This window comes from Toxotes jaculatrix, chromosome 13 (genome assembly GCF_017976425.1).
Source record: "Toxotes jaculatrix isolate fToxJac2 chromosome 13, fToxJac2.pri, whole genome shotgun sequence".
Lineage (NCBI taxonomy): Eukaryota > Metazoa > Chordata > Actinopteri > Toxotidae > Toxotes > Toxotes jaculatrix.
Window position 1 is genome coordinate 14002210 of NC_054406.1, and position 21502 is coordinate 14023711.

The 21502-nt window shown below is 32.6% G+C and overlaps 1 long non-coding RNA gene across 2 annotated transcripts in view; it reads right to left on the bottom strand.

Annotated features, from left to right (window-relative positions):
- Window positions 1–21502, bottom strand: part of LOC121191453 — a 47942-nt gene that overhangs the window by 23526 nt on the left and 2914 nt on the right. For both annotated transcript variants that reach the window (XR_005895109.1, XR_005895108.1), the window contains exon 2: window positions 20420–20510. This is a non-coding gene — a long non-coding RNA (uncharacterized LOC121191453). The remainder of the gene's footprint in view (window positions 1–20419; window positions 20511–21502) is intronic.

The window sequence follows — 21502 nt, forward strand, 5'->3', positions numbered from 1 at the left end:
AGTATAGTATGGCGTTTTTTTCGGCCAAAAAAAGTCACAATTTTTTTTTAGCTCAAAAAGTCATAAAAAACGTCATAGTATAGTATGGCGTTTTTTTCGGCCAAAAAAAGTCAAAATTTTTTTCGGCCTCAAAAAGTCATAAAAAAAATCATAGTATAGTATGGCGTTTTTTTCGGCCAAAAAAAGTCAAAAATTTTTTTGGCTCAAAAAGTCATAAAAAACGTCATAGTATAGTATGGCGTTTTTTTCGGCCAAAAAAATTCAAAATTTTTTTCGGCCTCAAAAAGTCATAAAAAACGTCATAGTATAGTATGGCGTTTTTTTCGGGCAAAAAAAGTCAAAAAAATTTTCGGCCTCAAAAAGTCATAAAAAACGTCATAGTATAGTATGGCGTTTTTTTCGGCCAAAAAAAGTCACAATTTTTTTTTAGCTCAAAAAGTCATAAAAAACGTCATAGTATAGTATGGCGTTTTTTTCGGGCAAAAAAAGTCACAATTTTTTTTAGCTCAAAAAGTCATAAAAAACGTCATAGTATAGTATGGCGTTTTTTTCGGGCAAAAAAAGTCAAAAATTTTTTTTAGCTCAAAAAGTGATAAAAAACGTCATAGTATAGTATGGCGTTTTTTTCGGGCAAAAAAAGTCAAAAAAATTTTCGGCCTCAAAAAGTCATAAAAAACGTCATAGTATAGTTTGGCGTTTTTTTCGGGCAAAAAAAGTCAAAATTTTTTTCGGCCTCAAAAAGTCATAAAAAACGTCATAGTATAGTATGGCGTTTTTTTCGGCCAAAAAAAGTCAAAATTTTTTTCGACCTCAAAAAGTCAAAATTTTTTTCGACCTCAAAAAGTCATAAAAAACGTCATAGTATAGTATGGCGTTTTTTTCGGCCAAAAAAAGTCAAAATTTTTTTCGACCTCAAAAAGTCATAAAAAACGTCATAGTATAGTATGGCGTTTTTTTCGGGCAAAAAAAGTCAAAATTTTTTTCGGCCTCAAATAGTCATAAAAAACGTCATAGTATAGTATGGCGTTTTTTTCGGGCAAAAAAAGTCAAAATTTTTTTCGGCCTCAAAAAGTCATAAAAAACGTCATAGTGTAGTATGGCGTTTTTTTCGGGCAAAAAAAGTCAAAAATTTTTTTTAGCTCAAAAAGTCATAAAAAACGTCATAGTATAGTATGGCGTTTTTTTCGGGCAAAAAAAGTCAAAAATTTTTTCGGCCTCAAAAAGTCATAAAAAACGTCATAGTATAGTATGGCGTTTTTTTCGGCCAAAAAAAGTCACAATTTTTTTTTAGCTCAAAAAGTCATAAAAAACGTCATAGTATAGTATGGCGTTTTTTTCGGCCAAAAAAAGTCAAAATTTTTTTCGGCCTCAAAAAGTCATAAAAAAAATCATAGTATAGTATGGCGTTTTTTTCGGCCAAAAAAAGTCAAAATTTTTTTTGGCTCAAAAAGTCATAAAAAACGTCATAGTATAGTATGGCGTTTTTTTCGGCCAAAAAAATTCAAAATTTTTTTCGGCCTCAAAAAGTCATAAAAAACGTCATAGTATAGTATGGCGTTTTTTTCGGGCAAAAAAAGTCAAAAAAATTTTCGGCCTCAAAAAGTCATAAAAAACGTCATAGTATAGTATGGCGTTTTTTTCGGCCAAAAAAAGTCACAATTTTTTTTTAGCTCAAAAAGTCAGAAAAAACGTCATAGTATAGTATGGCGTTTTTTTCGGGCAAAAAAAGTCACAATTTTTTTTTAGCTCAAAAAGTCATAAAAAACGTCATAGTATAGTATGGCGTTTTTTTCGGGTAAAAAAAGTCAAAATTTTTTTCGGCCTCAAAAAGTCATAAAAAACGCCATAGTATAGTATGGCGTTTTTTTCGGGCAAAAAAAGTCAAAAAATTTTTTTAGCTCAAAAAGTCATAAAAAACGTCATAGTATAGTATGGCGTTTTTTTCGGCCAAAAAAATTCAAAATTTTTTTCGGCCTCAAAAAGTCATAAAAAACGTCATAGTATAGTATGGCGTTTTTTTCGGCCAAAAAAAGTCAAAAAAAATTTCGGCCTCAAAAAGTCATAAAAAACGTCATAGTATAGTACGGCGTTTTTTTTGGGCAAAAAAAGTCAAAAAAATTTTCGGCCTCAAAAAGTCATAAAAAACGTCATAGTATAGTATGGCGTTTTTTTCGGCCAAAAAAAGTCACAATTTTTTTTTAGCTCAAAAAGTCATAAAAAACGTCATAGTATAGTATGGCGTTTTTTTCGGCCAAAAAAAGTCAAAAAATTTTTTTAGCTCAAAAAGTGATAAAAAACATCATAGTATAGTATGGCGTTTTTTTCGGCCAAAAAAAGTCAAAAAAATTTTCGGCCTCAAAAAGTCATAAAAAACGTCATAGTATAGTATGGCGTTTTTTTCGGCCAAAAAAAGTCACAATTTTTTTTTAGCTCAAAAAGTCATAAAAAACGTCATAGTATAGTATGGCGTTTTTTTCGGGCAAAAAAAGTCAAAAATTTTTTTTAGCTCAAAAAGTGATAAAAAACGTCATAGTATAGTATGGCGTTTTTTTCGGGCAAAAAAAGTCAAAAAAATTTTCGGCCTCAAAAAGTCATAAAAAACGTCATAGTATAGTATGGCGTTTTTTTCGGGCAAAAAAAGTCAAAATTTTTTTCGGCCTCAAAAAGTCATAAAAAACGTCATAGTATAGTATGGCGTTTTTTTCGGCCAAAAAAAGTCAAAAATTTTTTCGACCTCAAAAAGTCAAAATTTTTTTCGACCTCAAAAAGTTATAAAAAACGTCATAGTATAGTATGGCGTTTTTTTCGGCCAAAAAAAGTCAAAATTTTTTTCGACCTCAAAAAGTCATAAAAAACGTCATAGTATAGTATGGCGTTTTTTTCGGGCAAAAAAAGTCAAAATTTTTTTCGGCCTCAAATAGTCATAAAAAACGTCATAGTATAGTATGGCGTTTTTTTCGGGCAAAAAAAGTCAAAATTTTTTTCGGCCTCAAAAAGTCATAAAAAACGTCATAGTATAGTATGGCGTTTTTTTCGGCCAAAAAAAGTCAAAAATTTTTTTTAGCTCAAAAAGTCATAAAAAACGTCATAGTATAGTATGGCGTTTTTTTCGGGCAAAAAAAGTCAAAAATTTTTTCGGCCTCAAAAAGTCATAAAAAACGTCATAGTATAGTATGGTGTTTTTTTCGGCCAAAAAAAGTCAAAATTTTTTTCGGCCTCAAAAAGTCATAAAAAACGTCATAGTATAGTATGGCGTTTTTTTCGGCCAAAAAAAGTCACAATTTTTTTTTAGCTCAAAAAGTCATAAAAAACGTCATAGTATAGTATGGCGTTTTTTTCGGCCAAAAAAAGTCAAAAAAAAATTTTTAGCTCAAAAAGTCATAAAAAACGTCATAGTATAGTATGGCGTTTTTTTCGGGCAAAAAAAGTCACAATTTTTTTTTAGCTCAAAAAGTCATAAAAAACGTCATAGTATAGTATGGCGTTTTTTTCGGCCAAAAAAAGTCAAAAAAATTTTCGGCCTCAAAAAGTCATAAAAAACGTCATAGTATAGTATGGCGTTTTTTTCGGCCAAAAAAAGTCACAATTTTTTTTTAGCTCAAAAAGTCATAAAAAACGTCATAGTATAGTATGGCGTTTTTTTCGGGCAAAAAAAGTCAAAAATTTTTTTTAGCTCAAAAAGTGATAAAAAACGTCATAGTATAGTATGGCGTTTTTTTCGGGCAAAAAAAGTCAAAAAAATTTTCGGCCTCAAAAAGTCATAAAAAACGTCATAGTATAGTATGGCGTTTTTTTCGGGCAAAAAAAGTCAAAATTTTTTTCGGCCTCAAAAAGTCATAAAAAACGTCATAGTATAGTATGGCGTTTTTTTCGGCCAAAAAAAGTCAAAAATTTTTTCGACCTCAAAAAGTCATAAAAAACGTCATAGTATAGTATGGCGTTTTTTTCGGGCAAAAAAAGTCAAAATTTTTTTCGGCCTCAAATAGTCATAAAAAACGTCATAGTATAGTATGGCGTTTTTTTCGGGCAAAAAAAGTCAAAATTTTTTTCGGCCTCAAAAAGTCATAAAAAACGTCATAGTATAGTATGGCGTTTTTTTCGGCCAAAAAAAGTCAAAAATTTTTTTTAGCTCAAAAAGTCATAAAAAACGTCATAGTATAGTATGGCGTTTTTTTCGGGCAAAAAAAGTCAAAAATTTTTTCGGCCTCAAAAAGTCATAAAAAACGTCATAGTATAGTATGGTGTTTTTTTCGGCCAAAAAAAGTCAAAAATTTTTTCGGCCTCAAAAAGTCATAAAAAACGTCATAGTATAGTATGGCGTTTTTTTTCGGCCAAAAAAAGTCAAAAATTTTTTCGGCCTCAAAAAGTCATAAAAAACGTCATAGTATAGTATGGCGTTTTTTTCGGCCAAAAAAAGTCAAAATTTTTTTCGGCCTCAAAAAGTCATAAAAAACGTCATAGTATAGTATGGCGTTTTTTTTTCGGCCAAAAAAAGTCAAAAAAATTTTTTGGCTCAAAAAGTCATAAAAAACGTCATAGTATAGTATGGCGTTTTTTTCGGCCAAAAAAAGTCAAAATTTTTTTCGGCCTCAAAAAGTCATAAAAAACGTCATAGTATAGTATAGCATTTTTTTCGGCCAAAAAAAGTCAAAAAAAATTTCGGCCTCAAAAAGTCATAAAAAACGTCATAGTATAGTATGGCGTTTTTTTCGGCCAAAAAAAGTCAAAAATTTTTTTTAGCTCAAAAAGTGATGAAAAACGTCATAGTATAGTATGGCGTTTTTTTCGGCCAAAAAAAGTCAAAAAAATTTTCGGCCTCAAAAAGTCATAAAAAACGTCATAGTATAGTATGGCGTTTTTTTCGGCCAAAAAAAGTCACAATTTTTTTTTAGCTCAAAAAGTCATAAAAAACGTCATAGTATAGTATGGCGTTTTTTTCGGGCAAAAAAAGTCAAAAAATTTTTTTAGCTCAAAAAGTGATAAAAAACGTCATAGTATAGTATGGCGTTTTTTTCGGGCAAAAAAAGTCAAAAAAATTTTCGGCCTCAAAAAGTCATAAAAAACGTCATAGTATAGTATGGCGTTTTTTTCGGCCAAAAAAAGTCAAAATTTTTTTCGACCTCAAAAAGTCAAAATTTTTTTCGACCTCAAAAAGTCATAAAAAACGTCATAGTATAGTATGGCGTTTTTTTCGGCCAAAAAAAGTCAAAATTTTTTTCGACCTCAAAAAGTCATAAAAAACGTCATAGTATAGTATGGCGTTTTTTTCGGGCAAAAAAAGTCAAAAATTTTTTCGGCCTCAAATAGTCATAAAAAACGTCATAGTATAGTATGGCGTTTTTTTCGGGCAAAAAAAGTCAAAATTTTTTTCGGCCTCAAAAAGTCATAAAAAACGTCATAGTATAGTATGGCGTTTTTTTCGGCCAAAAAAAGTCAAAAATTTTTTTTAGCTCAAAAAGTCATAAAAAACGTCATAGTATAGTATGGCGTTTTTTTCGGGCAAAAAAAGTCAAAAATTTTTTCGGCCTCAAAAAGTCATAAAAAACGTCATAGTATAGTATGGCGTTTTTTTCGGCCAAAAAAAGTCAAAAATTTTTTCGGCCTCAAAAAGTCATAAAAAACGTCATAGTATAGTATGGCGTTTTTTTTCGGCCAAAAAAAGTCAAAAAAAATTTCGGCCTCAAAAAGTCATAAAAAACGTCATAGTATAGTATGGCGTTTTTTTCGGCCAAAAAAAGTCAAAAAATTTTTTTAGCTCAAAAAGTGATGAAAAACGTCATAGTATAGTATGGCGTTTTTTTCGGGCAAAAAAAGTCAAAAAAATTTTCGGCCTCAAAAAGTCATAAAAAACGTCATAGTATAGTATGGCGTTTTTTTCGGGCAAAAAAAGTCAAAAAAATTTTCGGCCTCAAAAAGTCATAAAAAACGTCATAGTATAGTATGGCGTTTTTTTCGGGCAAAAAAAGTCACAATTTTTTTTTAGCTCAAAAAGTGATGAAAAACGTCATAGTATAGTATGGCGTTTTTTTCGGGCAAAAAAAGTGAAAAAAATTTTCGGCCTCAAAAAGTGATAAAAAACGTCATAGTATAGTATGGCGTTTTTTTCGGCCAAAAAAAGTCACAATTTTTTTCGGCCTCAAAAAGTCACAAAAAAAGTCATAGTATAGTATGGCGTTTTTTTCGGGCAAAAAAAGTCAAAAAATTTTTTTAGCTCAAAAAGTGATAAAAAACGTCATAGTATAGTATGGCGTTTTTTTCGGCCAAAAAAAGTCAAAATTTTTTTCGGCCTCAAAAAGTCACAAAAAAAGTCATAGTATAGTATGGCGTTTTTTTCGGGCAAAAAAAGTCAAAAATTTTTTTTAGCTCAAAAAGTGATAAAAAACGTCATAGTATAGTATGGCGTTTTTTTCGGCCAAAAAAAGTCAAAATTTTTTTTTAGCTCAAAAAGTGATGAAAAACGTCATAGTATAGTATGGCGTTTTTTTCGGGCAAAAAAAGTCAAAAAAATTTTCGGCCTCAAAAAGTCATAAAAAACGTCATAGTATAGTATGGCGTTTTTTTCGGGCAAAAAAAGTCAAAAAAATTTTCGGCCTCAAAAAGTCATAAAAAACGTCATAGTAAAGTATGGCGTTTTTTTCGGGCAAAAAAAGTCAAAATTTTTTTTTAGCTCAAAAAGTCATAAAAAACGTCATAGTATAGTATGGCGTTTTTTTCGGGCAAAAAAAGTCAAAATTTTTTTTAGCTCAAAAAGTGATGAAAAACGTCATAGTATAGTATGGCGTTTTTTTCGGCCAAAAAAAGTGAAAAAAATTTTCGGCCTCAAAAAGTCATAAAAAACGTCATAGTATAGTATGGCGTTTTTTTCGGGCAAAAAAAGTCAAAAAAATTTTCGGCCTCAAAAAGTCATAAAAAACGTCATAGTATAGTATGGCGTTTTTTTCGGCCAAAAAAAGTCAAAATTTTTTTCGGCCTCAAAAAGTCATAAAAAAAATCATAGTATAGTATGGCGTTTTTTTCGGCCAAAAAAAGTCAAAATTTTTTTTGGCTCAAAAAGTCATAAAAAACGTCATAGTATAGTATGGCGTTTTTTTCGGCCAAAAAAATTCAAAATTTTTTTCGGCCTCAAAAAGTCATAAAAAACGTCATAGTATAGTATGGCGTTTTTTTCGGGCAAAAAAAGTCAAAAAAATTTTCGGCCTCAAAAAGTCATAAAAAACGTCATAGTATAGTATGGCGTTTTTTTCGGCCAAAAAAAGTCACAATTTTTTTTTAGCTCAAAAAGTCATAAAAAACGTCATAGTATAGTATGGCGTTTTTTTCGGCCAAAAAAAGTCAAAAAAAAATTTTTAGGTCAAAAAGTCATAAAAAACGTCATAGTATAGTATGGCGTTTTTTTCGGGCAAAAAAAGTCACAATTTTTTTTTAGCTCAAAAAGTCATAAAAAACGTCATAGTATAGTATGGCGTTTTTTTCGGGCAAAAAAAGTCACAATTTTTTTTTAGCTCAAAATGTCATAAAAAACGTCATAGTATAGTATGGCGTTTTTTTCGGGCAAAAAAAGTCAAAAATTTTTTCGGCCTCAAAAAGTCATAAAAAACGTCATAGTATAGTATGGCGTTTTTTTCGGGTAAAAAAAGTCAAAATTTTTTTCGGCCTCAAAAAGTCATAAAAAACGCCATAGTATAGTATGGCGTTTTTTTCGGGCAAAAAAAGTCAAAAAATTTTTTTAGCTCAAAAAGTCATAAAAAACGTCATAGTATAGTATGGCGTTTTTTTCGGCCAAAAAAATTCAAAATTTTTTTCGGCCTCAAAAAGTCATAAAAAACGTCATAGTATAGTATGGCGTTTTTTTCGGCCAAAAAAAGTCAAAAATTTTTTTTAGCTCAAAAAGTGATGAAAAACGTCATAGTATAGTATGGCGTTTTTTTCGGGCAAAAAAAGTCAAAAAAATTTTCGGCCTCAAAAAGTCATAAAAAACGTCATAGTATAGTATGGCGTTTTTTTCGGCCAAAAAAAGTCAAAAAAATTTTCGGCCTCAAAAAGTCATAAAAAACGTCATAGTATAGTATGGCGTTTTTTTCGGGCAAAAAAAGTCAAAATTTTTTTTTAGCTCAAAAAGTGATGAAAAACGTCATAGTATAGTATGGCGTTTTTTTCGGGCAAAAAAAGTCAAAAAAATTTTCGGCCTCAAAAAGTCATAAAAAACGTCATAGTATAGTATGGCGTTTTTTTCGGGCAAAAAAAGTCAAAAAAATTTTCGGCCTCAAAAAGTCATAAAAAACGTCATAGTAAAGTATGGCGTTTTTTTCGGGCAAAAAAAGTCAAAATTTTTTTTTAGCTCAAAAAGTCATAAAAAACGTCATAGTATAGTATGGCGTTTTTTTCGGGCAAAAAAAGTCAAAATTTTTTTTAGCTCAAAAAGTGATGAAAAACGTCATAGTATAGTATGGCGTTTTTTTCGGCCAAAAAAAGTGAAAAAAATTTTCGGCCTCAAAAAGTCATAAAAAACGTCATAGTATAGTATGGCGTTTTTTTCGGGCAAAAAAAGTCAAAAAAATTTTCGGCCTCAAAAAGTCATAAAAAACGTCATAGTATAGTATGGCGTTTTTTTCGGCCAAAAAAAGTCAAAATTTTTTTCGGCCTCAAAAAGTCATAAAAAAAATCATAGTATAGTATGGCGTTTTTTTCGGCCAAAAAAAGTCAAAATTTTTTTTGGCTCAAAAAGTCATAAAAAACGTCATAGTATAGTATGGCGTTTTTTTCGGCCAAAAAAATTCAAAATTTTTTTCGGCCTCAAAAAGTCATAAAAAACGTCATAGTATAGTATGGCGTTTTTTTCGGGCAAAAAAAGTCAAAAAAATTTTCGGCCTCAAAAAGTCATAAAAAACGTCATAGTATAGTATGGCGTTTTTTTCGGCCAAAAAAAGTCACAATTTTTTTTTAGCTCAAAAAGTCATAAAAAACGTCATAGTATAGTATGGCGTTTTTTTCGGCCAAAAAAAGTCACAATTTTTTTTTAGCTCAAAATGTCATAAAAAACGTCATAGTATAGTATGGCGTTTTTTTCGGGCAAAAAAAGTCAAAAATTTTTTCGGCCTCAAAAAGTCATAAAAAACGTCATAGTATAGTATGGCGTTTTTTTCGGGTAAAAAAAGTCAAAATTTTTTTCGGCCTCAAAAAGTCATAAAAAACGTCATAGTATAGTATGGCGTTTTTTTCGGGCAAAAAAAGTCAAAAATTTTTTCGGCCTCAAAAAGTCATAAAAAACGTCATACTTTAGTAAGGCTTCAAAATGTCATAAAAGACGTCATAGTACAGTAAGGCGTCAAAATCGGCCAAAAAAAGTAAAAAAAAATTTTGGCCTCAAAAAGTCATAAAAAACGTCATAGTATAGTATGGCGTTTTTTTCGGGCAAAAAAAGTCAAAATTTTTTTTTAGCTCAAAAAGTCATAAAAAACGTCATAGTATAGTTTGGCGTTTTTTCGGGCAAAAAAAGTCAAAATTTTTTTTCGGCCTCAAAAAGTCATAAAAAACGTCATAGTATAGTAAGGCGTTTTTTTCGGCCAAAAAAAGTCAAAAAATTTTTTCAGCTCAAAAAGTCATAAAAAACGTCATAGTATAGTATGGCGTTTTTTTTTGGCCAAAAAAAGTCAAAAAATTTTTCGGCCTCAAAAAGTCATAAAAAACGTCATAGTATAGTATGGCGTTTTTTTCGGCCAAAAAAAGTCACAATTTTTTTTTAGCTCAAAAAGTGATGAAAAACGTCATAGTATAGTATGGCGTTTTTTTCGGGCAAAAAAAGTGAAAAAAATTTTCGGCCTCAAAAAGTCATAAAAAACGTCATAGTATAGTATGGCGTTTTTTTCGGGCAAAAAAAGTCAAAAAAATTTTCGGCCTCAAAAAGTCATAAAAAACGTCATAGTATAGTATGGCGTTTTTTTCGGCCAAAAAAAGTCAAAAATTTTTTCGGCCTCAAAAAGTCATAAAAAAAATCATAGTATAGTATGGCGTTTTTTTCGGCCAAAAAAAGTCAAATTTTTTTTTGGCTCAAAAAGTCATAAAAAACGTCATAGTATAGTATGGCGTTTTTTTCGGCCAAAAAAAGTCAAAAAAATTTTCGGCCTCAAAAAGTCATAAAAAACGTCATAGTATAGTATGGCGTTTTTTTCGGCCAAAAAAAGTCAAAATTTTTTTTTAGCTCAAAAAGTCATAAAAAACGTCATAGTATAGTATGGCGTTTTTTTCGGCCAAAAAAAGTCAAAAAAAATTTCGGCCTCAAAAAGTCATAAAAAACGTCATAGTATAGTATGGCGTTTTTTTCGGCCAAAAAAAGTCAAAATTTTTTTCGGCCTCAAAAAGTCATAAAAAACGTCATAGTATAGTATGGCGTTTTTTTCGGGCAAAAAAAGTCAAAAAATTTTTTTAGCTCAAAAAGTCATAAAAAACGTCATAGTATAGTATGGCGTTTTTTTCGGCCAAAAAAAGTCAAAATTTTTTTCGACCTCAAAAAGTCATAAAAAACGTCATAGTATAGTATGGCGTTTTTTTCGGCCAAAAAAAGTCACAATTTTTTTTTAGCTCAAAAAGTCATAAAAAACGTCATAGTATAGTATGGCGTTTTTTTCGGCCAAAAAAAGTAAAAAAAACGCCATAGTATAGTATGGCGTTTTTTTCGGCCAAAAAAAGTCAAAATTTTTTTTAGCTCAAAAAGTCATAAAAAAACGTCATAGTATAGTATGGCGTTTTTTTTCGGGCAGAAAAAGTCAAAAAATTTTTTTAGCTCAAAAAGTCATAAAAAACGTCATAGTATAGTATGGCGTTTTTTTCGGGCAAAAAAAGTCAAAATTTTTTTTTAGCTCAAAAAGTCATAAAAAACGTCATAGTATAGTATGGCGTTTTTTTCGGCCAAAAAAAGTCAAAAAAATTTTCGACCTCAAAAAGTCATAAAAAACGTCATAGTATAGTATGGCGTTTTTTTCGGCCAAAAAAAGTCACAATTTTTTTTTAGCTCAAAAAGTCATAAAAAACGTCATAGTATAGTATGGCGTTTTTTTCGGGCAAAAAAAGTCAAAATTTTTTTTAGCTCAAAAAGTGATGAAAAACGTCATAGTATAGTATGGCGTTTTTTTCGGCCAAAAAAAGTGAAAAAAATTTTCGGCCTCAAAAAGTCATAAAAAACGTCATAGTATAGTATGGCGTTTTTTTCGGCCAAAAAAAGTCAAAAAATTTTTTTAGCTCAAAAAGTCATAAAAAACGTCATAGTATAGTATGGCGTTTTTTTCGGCCAAAAAAAGTCAAAATTTTTTTCGACCTCAAAAAGTCATAAAAAACGTCATAGTATAGTATGGCGTTTTTTTCGGCCAAAAAAAGTCAAAATTTTTTTCGACCTCAAAAAGTCATAAAAAACGTCATAGTATAGTATGGCGTTTTTTTCGGCCAAAAAAAGTCAAAAATTTTTTCGACCTCAAAAAGTCAAAATTTTTTTCGACCTCAAAAAGTCATAAAAAAACGTCATAGTATAGTATGGCGTTTTTTTTCGGGCAGAAAAAGTCAAAAAATTTTTTTAGCTCAAAAAGTCATAAAAAACGTCATAGTATAGTATGGCGTTTTTTTCGGGCAAAAAAAGTCAAAATTTTTTTTTAGCTCAAAAAGTCATAAAAAACGTCATAGTATAGTATGGCGTTTTTTTCGGCCAAAAAAAGTCAAAAAAATTTTCGACCTCAAAAAGTCATAAAAAACGTCATAGTATAGTATGGCGTTTTTTTCGGCCAAAAAAAGTCACAATTTTTTTTTAGCTCAAAAAGTCATAAAAAACGTCATAGTATAGTATGGCGTTTTTTTCGGGCAAAAAAAGTCAAAATTTTTTTTAGCTCAAAAAGTGATGAAAAACGTCATAGTATAGTATGGCGTTTTTTTCGGCCAAAAAAAGTGAAAAAAATTTTCGGCCTCAAAAAGTCATAAAAAACGTCATAGTATAGTATGGCGTTTTTTTCGGGCAAAAAAAGTCAAAAATTTTTTCGGCCTCAAAAAGTCATAAAAAACGTCATACTTTAGTAAGGCTTCAAAATGTCATAAAAGACGTCATAGTACAGTAAGGCGTCAAAATCGGCCAAAAAAAGTAAAAAAAAATTTTGGCCTCAAAAAGTCATAAAAAACGTCATAGTATAGTATGGCGTTTTTTTCGGGCAAAAAAAGTCAAAATTTTTTTTTAGCTCAAAAAGTCATAAAAAACGTCATAGTATAGTTTGGCGTTTTTTCGGGCAAAAAAAGTCAAAAATTTTTTTCGGCCTCAAAAAGTCATAAAAAACGTCATAGTATAGTAAGGCGTTTTTTTCGGCCAAAAAAAGTCAAAAAATTTTTTCAGCTCAAAAAGTCATAAAAAACGTCATAGTATAGTATGGCGTTTTTTTTTGGCCAAAAAAAGTCAAAAAATTTTTCGGCCTCAAAAAGTCATAAAAAACGTCATAGTATAGTATGGCGTTTTTTTCGGCCAAAAAAAGTCACAATTTTTTTTTAGCTCAAAAAGTGATGAAAAACGTCATAGTATAGTATGGCGTTTTTTTCGGGCAAAAAAAGTGAAAAAAATTTTCGGCCTCAAAAAGTCATAAAAAACGTCATAGTATAGTATGGCGTTTTTTTCGGGCAAAAAAAGTCAAAAATTTTTTCGGCCTCAAAAAGTCATAAAAAACGTCATACTTTAGTAAGGCTTCAAAATGTCATAAAAGACGTCATAGTACAGTAAGGCGTCAAAATCGGCCAAAAAAAGTAAAAAAAAATTTTGGCCTCAAAAAGTCATAAAAAACGTCATAGTATAGTATGGCGTTTTTTTCGGGCAAAAAAAGTCAAAATTTTTTTTTAGCTCAAAAAGTCATAAAAAACGTCATAGTATAGTTTGGCGTTTTTTCGGGCAAAAAAAGTCAAAAATTTTTTTCGGCCTCAAAAAGTCATAAAAAACGTCATAGTATAGTAAGGCGTTTTTTTCGGCCAAAAAAAGTCAAAAAATTTTTTCAGCTCAAAAAGTCATAAAAAACGTCATAGTATAGTATGGCGTTTTTTTTTGGCCAAAAAAAGTCAAAAAATTTTTCGGCCTCAAAAAGTCATAAAAAACGTCATAGTATAGTATGGCGTTTTTTTCGGCCAAAAAAAGTCACAATTTTTTTTTAGCTCAAAAAGTGATGAAAAACGTCATAGTATAGTATGGCGTTTTTTTCGGGCAAAAAAAGTGAAAAAAATTTTCGGCCTCAAAAAGTCATAAAAAACGTCATAGTATAGTATGGCGTTTTTTTCGGGCAAAAAAAGTCAAAAAAATTTTCGGCCTCAAAAAGTCATAAAAAACGTCATAGTATAGTATGGCGTTTTTTTCGGCCAAAAAAAGTCAAAATTTTTTTCGGCCTCAAAAAGTCATAAAAAAAATCATAGTATAGTATGGCGTTTTTTTCGGCCAAAAAAAGTCAAATTTTTTTTTGGCTCAAAAAGTCATAAAAAACGTCATAGTATAGTATGGCGTTTTTTTCGGCCAAAAAAAGTCAAAAAAATTTTCGGCCTCAAAAAGTCATAAAAAACGTCATAGTATAGTATGGCGTTTTTTTCGGCCAAAAAAAGTCAAAATTTTTTTTTAGCTCAAAAAGTCATAAAAAACGTCATAGTATAGTATGGCGTTTTTTTCGGCCAAAAAAAGTCAAAAAAAATTTCGGCCTCAAAAAGTCATAAAAAACGTCATAGTATAGTATGGCGTTTTTTTCGGCCAAAAAAAGTCAAAATTTTTTTTGGCCTCAAAAAGTCATAAAAAACGTCATAGTATAGTATGGCGTTTTTTTCGGCCAAAAAAAGTCAAAAATTTTTTTTAGCTCAAAAAGTCATAAAAAACGTCATAGTATAGTATGGCGTTTTTTTCGGCCAAAAAAAGTCAAAATTTTTTTCGACCTCAAAAAGTCATAAAAAACGTCATAGTATAGTATGGCGTTTTTTTCGGCCAAAAAAAGTCACAATTTTTTTTTAGCTCAAAAAGTCATAAAAAACGTCATAGTATAGTATGGCGTTTTTTTCGGCCAAAAAAAGTAAAAAAAACGCCATAGTATAGTATGGCGTTTTTTTCGGCCAAAAAAAGTCAAAATTTTTTTTAGCTCAAAAAGTCATAAAAAAACGTCATAGTATAGTATGGCGTTTTTTTCGGGCAGAAAAAGTCAAAAATTTTTTTTAGCTCAAAAAGTCATAAAAAACGTCATAGTATAGTATGGCGTTTTTTTCGGGCAAAAAAAGTCAAAATTTTTTTTTAGCTCAAAAAGTCATAAAAAACGTCATAGTATAGTATGGCGTTTTTTTCGGCCAAAAAAAGTCAAAAAAATTTTCGACCTCAAAAAGTCATAAAAAACGTCATAGTATAGTATGGCGTTTTTTTCGGCCAAAAAAAGTCACAATTTTTTTTTAGCTCAAAAAGTCATAAAAAACGTCATAGTATAGTATGGCGTTTTTTTCGGGCAAAAAAAGTCAAAATTTTTTTCGGCCTCAAAAAGTCATAAAAAACGTCATAGTATAGTATGGCGTTTTTTTCGGGCAAAAAAAGTCAAAATTTTTTTCGGCCTCAAAAAGTCCTAAAAAAAATCATAGTATAGTATGGCGTTTTTTTCGGGCAAAAAAAGTCACAATTTTTTTTTAGCTCAAAAAGTCATAAAAAACGTCATAGTATAGTATGGCGTTTTTTTCGGGCAAAAAAAGTCAAAATTTTTTTCGGCCTCAAAAAGTCATAAAAAACGTCATAGTATAGTATGGCGTTTTTTTCGGGCAAAAAAAGTCAAAAATTTTTTTTAGCTCAAAAAGTGATAAAAAACGTCATAGTATAGTATGGCGTTTTTTTCGGGCAAAAAAAGTGAAAAAAATTTTCGGCCTCAAAAAGTCATAAAAAACGTCATAGTATAGTATGGCGTTTTATTCGGCCAAAAAAAGTCAAAAATTTTTTCGGCCTCAAAAAGTCATAAAAAACGTCATAGTATAGTATGGCGTTTTTTTCGGCCAAAAAAAGTCAAAAAATTTTTTCGGCCTCAAAAAGTCATAAAAAAAATCATAGTATAGTATGGCGTTTTTTTCGGCCAAAAAAAGTCAAAAATTTTTTTGGCTCAAAAAGTCATAAAAAACGTCATAGTATAGTATGGCGTTTTTTTCGGGCAAAAAAAGTCAAAAAAATTTTCGGCCTCAAAAAGTCATAAAAAACGTCATAGTATAGTACGGCGTTTTTTTCGGGCAAAAAAAGTCAAAAAAATTTTCGGCCTCAAAAAGTCATAAAAAACGTCATAGTATAGTATGGCGTTTTTTTCGGGCAAAAAAAGTCACAATTTTTTTTTAGCTCAAAAAGTCATAAAAAACATCATAGTATAGTATGGCGTTTTTTTCGACCTCAAAAAGTCAAAATTTTTTTCGACCTCAAAAAGTCATAAAAAACGTCATAGTATAGTATGGCGTTTTTTTCGGGCAAAAAAAGTCAAAATTTTTTTCGGCCTCAAAAAGTCATAAAAAACGTCATAGTATAGTATGGCTTTTTTTTCGGCCAAAAAAAGTCAAAATTTTTTTCGGCCTCAAAAAGTCATAAAAAACGTCATAGTATAGTATGGCGTTTTTTTCGGGCAAAAAAAGTCAAAAATTTTTTCGGCCTCAAAAAGTCATAAAAAACGTCATACTTTAGTAAGGCTTCAAAATGTCATAAAAGACGTCATAGTACAGTAAGGCGTCAAAATCGGCCAAAAAAAGTAAAAAAAAATTTTGGCCTCAAAAAGTCTTAAAAAACGTCATAGTATAGTATGGCGTTTTTTTCGGGCAAAAAAAGTCAAAATTTTTTTTTAGCTCAAAAAGTCATAAAAAACGTCATAGTATAGTATGGCGTTTTTTTCGGGCAAAAAAAGTCAAAATTTTTTTTTAGCTCAAAAAGTCATAAAAAACGTCATAGTATAGTTTGGCGTTTTTTCGGGCAAAAAAAGTCAAAATTTTTTTCGGCCTCAAAAAGTCATAAAAAACGTCATAGTATAGTAAGGCGTTTTTTTCGGGCAAAAAAAGTCAAAAAATTTTTTCAGCTCAAAAAGTCATAAAAAACGTCATAGTATAGTATGGCGTTTTTTTTTGGCCAAAAAAAGTCAAAAAATTTTTCGGCCTCAAAAAGTCATAAAAAACGTCATAGTATAGTATGGCGTTTTTTTCGGGCAAAAAAAGTCAAAAAATTTTTTTTAGCTCAAAAAGTCATAAAAAACGTCATAGTATAGTATGGCGTCAAAATATGCCAAAAAACGCCATACTTTAGTAAGGCCTCAAAATGTCATAAAAGACGTCATAGTATAGTAAGGCGTCAAAATCGGCCAAAAAAAGTAAAAAAAAATTTTGGCCTCAAAATGTCATAAAAAACGTCATCGTATAGTAAGGCGTTAAAAGCACCAAAGTGCTGTGCAGCCATCACTGTCATGGCTGTGCTATGCCATGCTTTCTGGCAAGATGAAGAGGGAGATTTTCAGATGTAAGTGAGCCAGTGGGTGCATAACACTTGGGCTAGGTAACGATACATAAGTAATACTAATAATCATTATTATTTTTTGGGGGTGCTGAGATGAAATTTAGGTGTGCTTGAGCACCACTAAATAGAGTCTAAAAGTGCCAATTTAGGATAATGTTTTCTGATGGTTACTGCTGCTGTGTCAGCATCTCAACTCCAGCTGCATGATAAGAAAGCTTTTATCTGTCTAAGTTTACACAGCCATAAACACACAGTATCTCACAGATTTAACTTAGAATCAGCTTGTCTTGCTAATCTTACGGTTACGAGTGTTGGAGATTCAAATCTAGACTGCTCTTTGCCTGAAGGGGACATGCAGCCAATCATCAGCATAGTTTCACTGTGCCTCTCAGACTCCCACAGTGTGATGCGCTTCAGGGCGCGTACAAACGAGAAGCTTAGAGTTACACTAAGCCTTACATCTGTCACTGAAACATCTCTGCCATTCTTTACAATAACAAGCTGCTGTATTAACACTGCCTGTTTTAACATCCATGCTGTCTTTGCAGCTGTGTGTGTAATTTCTAGCATCAAAAGTGCACTGAAGCGGTAATCAGTAAACTTGAATTTGCTTCTGATGGGGCTGGCGTGAATATGTTCATTTCAATTAGTGCTATTAACAAAAGAAATGTTCTAACACATCAGTCCAACAACTTGAACAAGACTTAATTTAGAAAAGTGAAACAACTGTCTCAATTTTTTTTCTGAAAATTGTCAAAGTTTCTTGATGTGACCTGGTCTGCTAACTCATGTCAGCAACCATCAAAGAGGTTGAGCACTCCATTTTGTATCAGTTAACACACAAATTGCTCCCTAATCCCTCCTAGATTGTGTTTCAGTTGGTCTTCTGTCACAACGCACGTGAGCACCATTGCTCTTCCTATGGGGAGAACTGACAGGTGGTTCTCAGGTATAATGGTGTCAGGTGAGCTCAAACATCCCGACAATTGTTGCACGTTGCCCTAAGCAGAATCCACTGCTCACACATCTCCAAACTCTGCCTGGACGTGGAGACGTTTAATCTGAGGTGCCGAAACCTTTCTTTTGCCCTGCAGCTGTGGGTGTATGTATCTGTGTGTGAAAGTACGGGGCTGTGGTTCTGTGTTTCTTTATTTTTGTGATATGTTAGCAATTATTTCCTCCAGGCTATTTTAACACGTGCTACTTCACCTGTCTAGTTATTCATGAGACCAAAGGCTCAGGTCCTTGATATCAAAGGTTTGGCTCAGGTCCTACTGGCTCATTGACAAGCACTCAGGAAAGGCTGCTGGGTGTGTTGCTGGCTATGCAGTTTAGGGTTTGGGATTATGTTTTGGCTTTGTGTGTTAATCTTACACCTTTGGCTCAATAAGAAAATAACATCAAGCATAACAAAATGTGCAACTATTGAGGAGGCTTAGAACCTATTTTTGTAGAGGGTCATGATGATTGATGATGAGGATCACACTGGCATGTGGAATATAAAAATGTTTGTATTATCTGACTCCCTGTTACAAAGTATGAAACTATGAGAGGTAAATCCACACTTTTCCTTCTATTTCCCAAAGACAGCATTAAAAAGTTATTTTACATCTACTAATCATTATATTCAGTGATTCAGTTTGTGACTTCAGTATCTAAGTTGACATGCACTGGGACAAACCGACCATCTGGTTGCCTGACATTGCATTCTGTAGATCAGTATAGGGCAGCACTGCAGAGATGCAATTACTTTTTTTCAGCAATGAATAGTGTAAGGGATTACAATTTGAAATTTATTAATTATATTACAGTTATTTAGCTCAGTAACGCAAAGTTACTTAGTATTAACATTTGATCACAGCTTTGACCATGTCTGGTTACGGAGATGGAAAACATGACATGGAATTGGTTCTTTAAGAGTAATAGACCGACGTTTTGTTATAAGAATAGGTAGTACTCAAAAAGGAACCTCATTCCTAAAACAAGCTCCAGAAGAGTCCACACGGTCCACATGGTTGCAGCTGTTTTCTACTACAATCCAAATTTCACTTACTCAAATGACTTCTTATCTTTAGAAAAAATTTATCCTTTCAAGTTAATATTGATGATTGAAAAAAATACAGATTTTACTGTTTTTTTTCTACATTCAGTGTTAATCTCCACAGTCCTGCTCTGTCTTATTTGTTTAAAGCTATTCTGACCTACGCATTTTTGAGCAAGGATGTCCAGTGGTGGTTATTCCTGTCTGGTGTGTGTGTGTGTGAGAGTGAGAGAGTGAGAGGACGAGAGAGAGGATGAACAGCCTGTCTGTCAGGTGTTGGTACTCACATTAGTCACGTAAAAAACAAAGGATTCTGGGAAGCCACAATGGCCAACACAAAGCACATCCAGACTCCACTCAGCGTCACCCGATCTCTTTTCTGTGTGTGTGTGAGTGTGTGTGTGTGTGTGTGTGTGTGTGGGTAGATAAGTGTGTGTGGGTGTCTGTGTGTGGTGGTGGGGGGGCTTCTTTCTTTAAGGGGCGAGGGCGCCTCATTGGCTGCCATGTTGGGGTCAAGCTGAGGTCAGGACGTGTGTGATGGATGGACCTCTGTCTCGAGACCACTGCCCTTCTCCCCAGTCCTCTCTCCTCCTCTGGGCCTCAGACCTGCTAAAGCGTCCTGGCTGTGCTCTTCTCTTTTCACATCTCTTTGTGTTGCTCCATTTTGGCCAAGTGGGACTGCTTCAACAGACAAAAAGAAGCTCAAAGAAAACTGCAGACAACTCTTTGAGGTGAGTTCTGTCGCGTAGCCGTGGACGAACAGCGCTCCAGTCAGCCTCTAACCTACCACTTAATCCCTGCTTCTTCTTTAGTTAACCCTCTGATATCCCAGGCTACCATCGTCTAACCAGCGTCACAGACATATGTAGAAGCAGCAGGACAGACTGCCACTGACCACATGATGTCATCTCTCCTCTCCTTCCCCTCCTTCTCTTCCTCCATCATACTGTCAATCCCTCCATTGGCGACGTCCCTTTATCGGCACATGGAGATGCACATCTGTCGATGGAGGAATTCATTTTGGCTGCCAATCACAACAGGGGAGTGGTCAATGAGTGCAGATGTGCCAATACCTCGACTACCCTGATGAGTGACTTCTGTCTGTTTGCGTCTCACCGGGCTTCCAGCACTTTTTGTCTGCTGTCGTGGGTTCACTAGCGGACTGAGAGAAGAAACTGTTCGTTTCACTGTCTTGTTTTGATTTTTAGTGTGTGTATCAAAGGCACAGTACCATAGCTGACTATAAACAAACCAGAGATAAGATTTATGTGCAAAGGCGCAGTCTGATCAGTGCAGGTGTCACTGCAGAGGCCTCGAGGACACACTGACTGTGTCTGTGTTCATTTGCATAATGTCCAAGGACACCTAGAATTTTTCTATTACAATGGAGAAATGAGGCTTCACCATAAAAGCTTTGGTCAATAAGGTTTGATGGCAATGCCAAATGGATATTTTCCATGGGTGGCGCAGTGATGTGGGCTTCTGAACGTCTCCCTGTAAAAGAATTCTCGTTTCTGCATACTATATAATTCTGTTAGAACTTTATGGTCCTTTCCTTTGTCTTTGTCAAGCCAAAAGACAAATACACATAAGCCTCTGAGAAAAAAAAAAGGAAATCAAACCAACAAGGTGAGACTCCAGAGGCTGAGACCTCAGCTTGACACTGCAGGGTTGACAGCTTTTGAAATGTATTTCCTCTCTGTTTCTCTTTCTCGCTCTCTCTTTATGTGTGTGTGTGTGTGTGTGTGTGTGCCAGTGCATACATGTCAAACTCGTCCCTGACCTTAATATCCTCAAGCACCTGGATTTGCATTGTTTACTAACAACGTCAGTGCAAATATATATCACTGCATTTCTGTGTGTGTATGCGGTTCTGAGATAAATACCTGCACCCTTTCAGGCGGTGGCCCGTGAGTCCTGTTGTCATCTCTGCTTTCTTTTCCCGTCTCACATATCATCTTTCTGCATCCGCTGATACTGTTGGAGAAAAGTCACATTACCACAAGATTCTTATTCTTTAAATGCCTTAATTCAGTCTCATGGTGCACATGCAAGGTGTAACATCTTAGTGAAGGATTTGCAGAGGATATCCAGCGTTTTTGTCACTGGAGAGAAAACTTTATCTTTAACCAAGTGAAGCACATTGTTAAGCCTGTCTCTTTTACAGCTTTGGTAGCAGGTTGACAGCAAAAAAATTTGCGGAGGTGAAATGTTTCCTGACACCCTCCAAAATACAAGTCACAATTAAGATACCACTATAATGATACAATATTTAACACTAATAGAAACTTATCTAGATTATTACTATGCAGAGAAGTAAAACTTAAACATAAGAAAATACACAGAAAATTGACACAAATGTGATGTTGTATACTGAGTATTATTATTATTATTATCATTATTATGTAATTATTGCAATTAGGGGTGTGCCATCTAAGTCACCTCACGATTCGATTCAATTACGATTCACAGTGCTACGATTCGATTATTCCCCAATTATCGATGCATCTCGATTAATCTTTTTTTTTCCCCACTCTGTAGTTACTTGTAAAATAATGTATATTTTTACATATCCATTCATTGAAGTAAAACACATTTATCTCTCTTTTCTAACTCCTCTGATAAAAGAAGAAAAAAAACATTAGCTTGCACATGTAATGCCTGTTTCATTTATTGATGTAGATTAAAAACAACAATAATAATACTAAAAATATATATTGTGTGGCTGTACTGACATGATTCTGATTTATTTTATTATGAACATGTACATGAAAAAATATCTGTTAAAAAAGAAAAGAAAAAATAGGGAAAGGAAATTGACAATATTTCCACTTCTATTACAATTTGATATCTTGATTTACATGTCCAGAAAGTAATTCTTTTAAATCTTACGGTATGTGCATGTCAGCCAGATTGTTTCTCATATGGATTCTGGACACTATATGGTCACTGCGGGTATTCTTACGTTT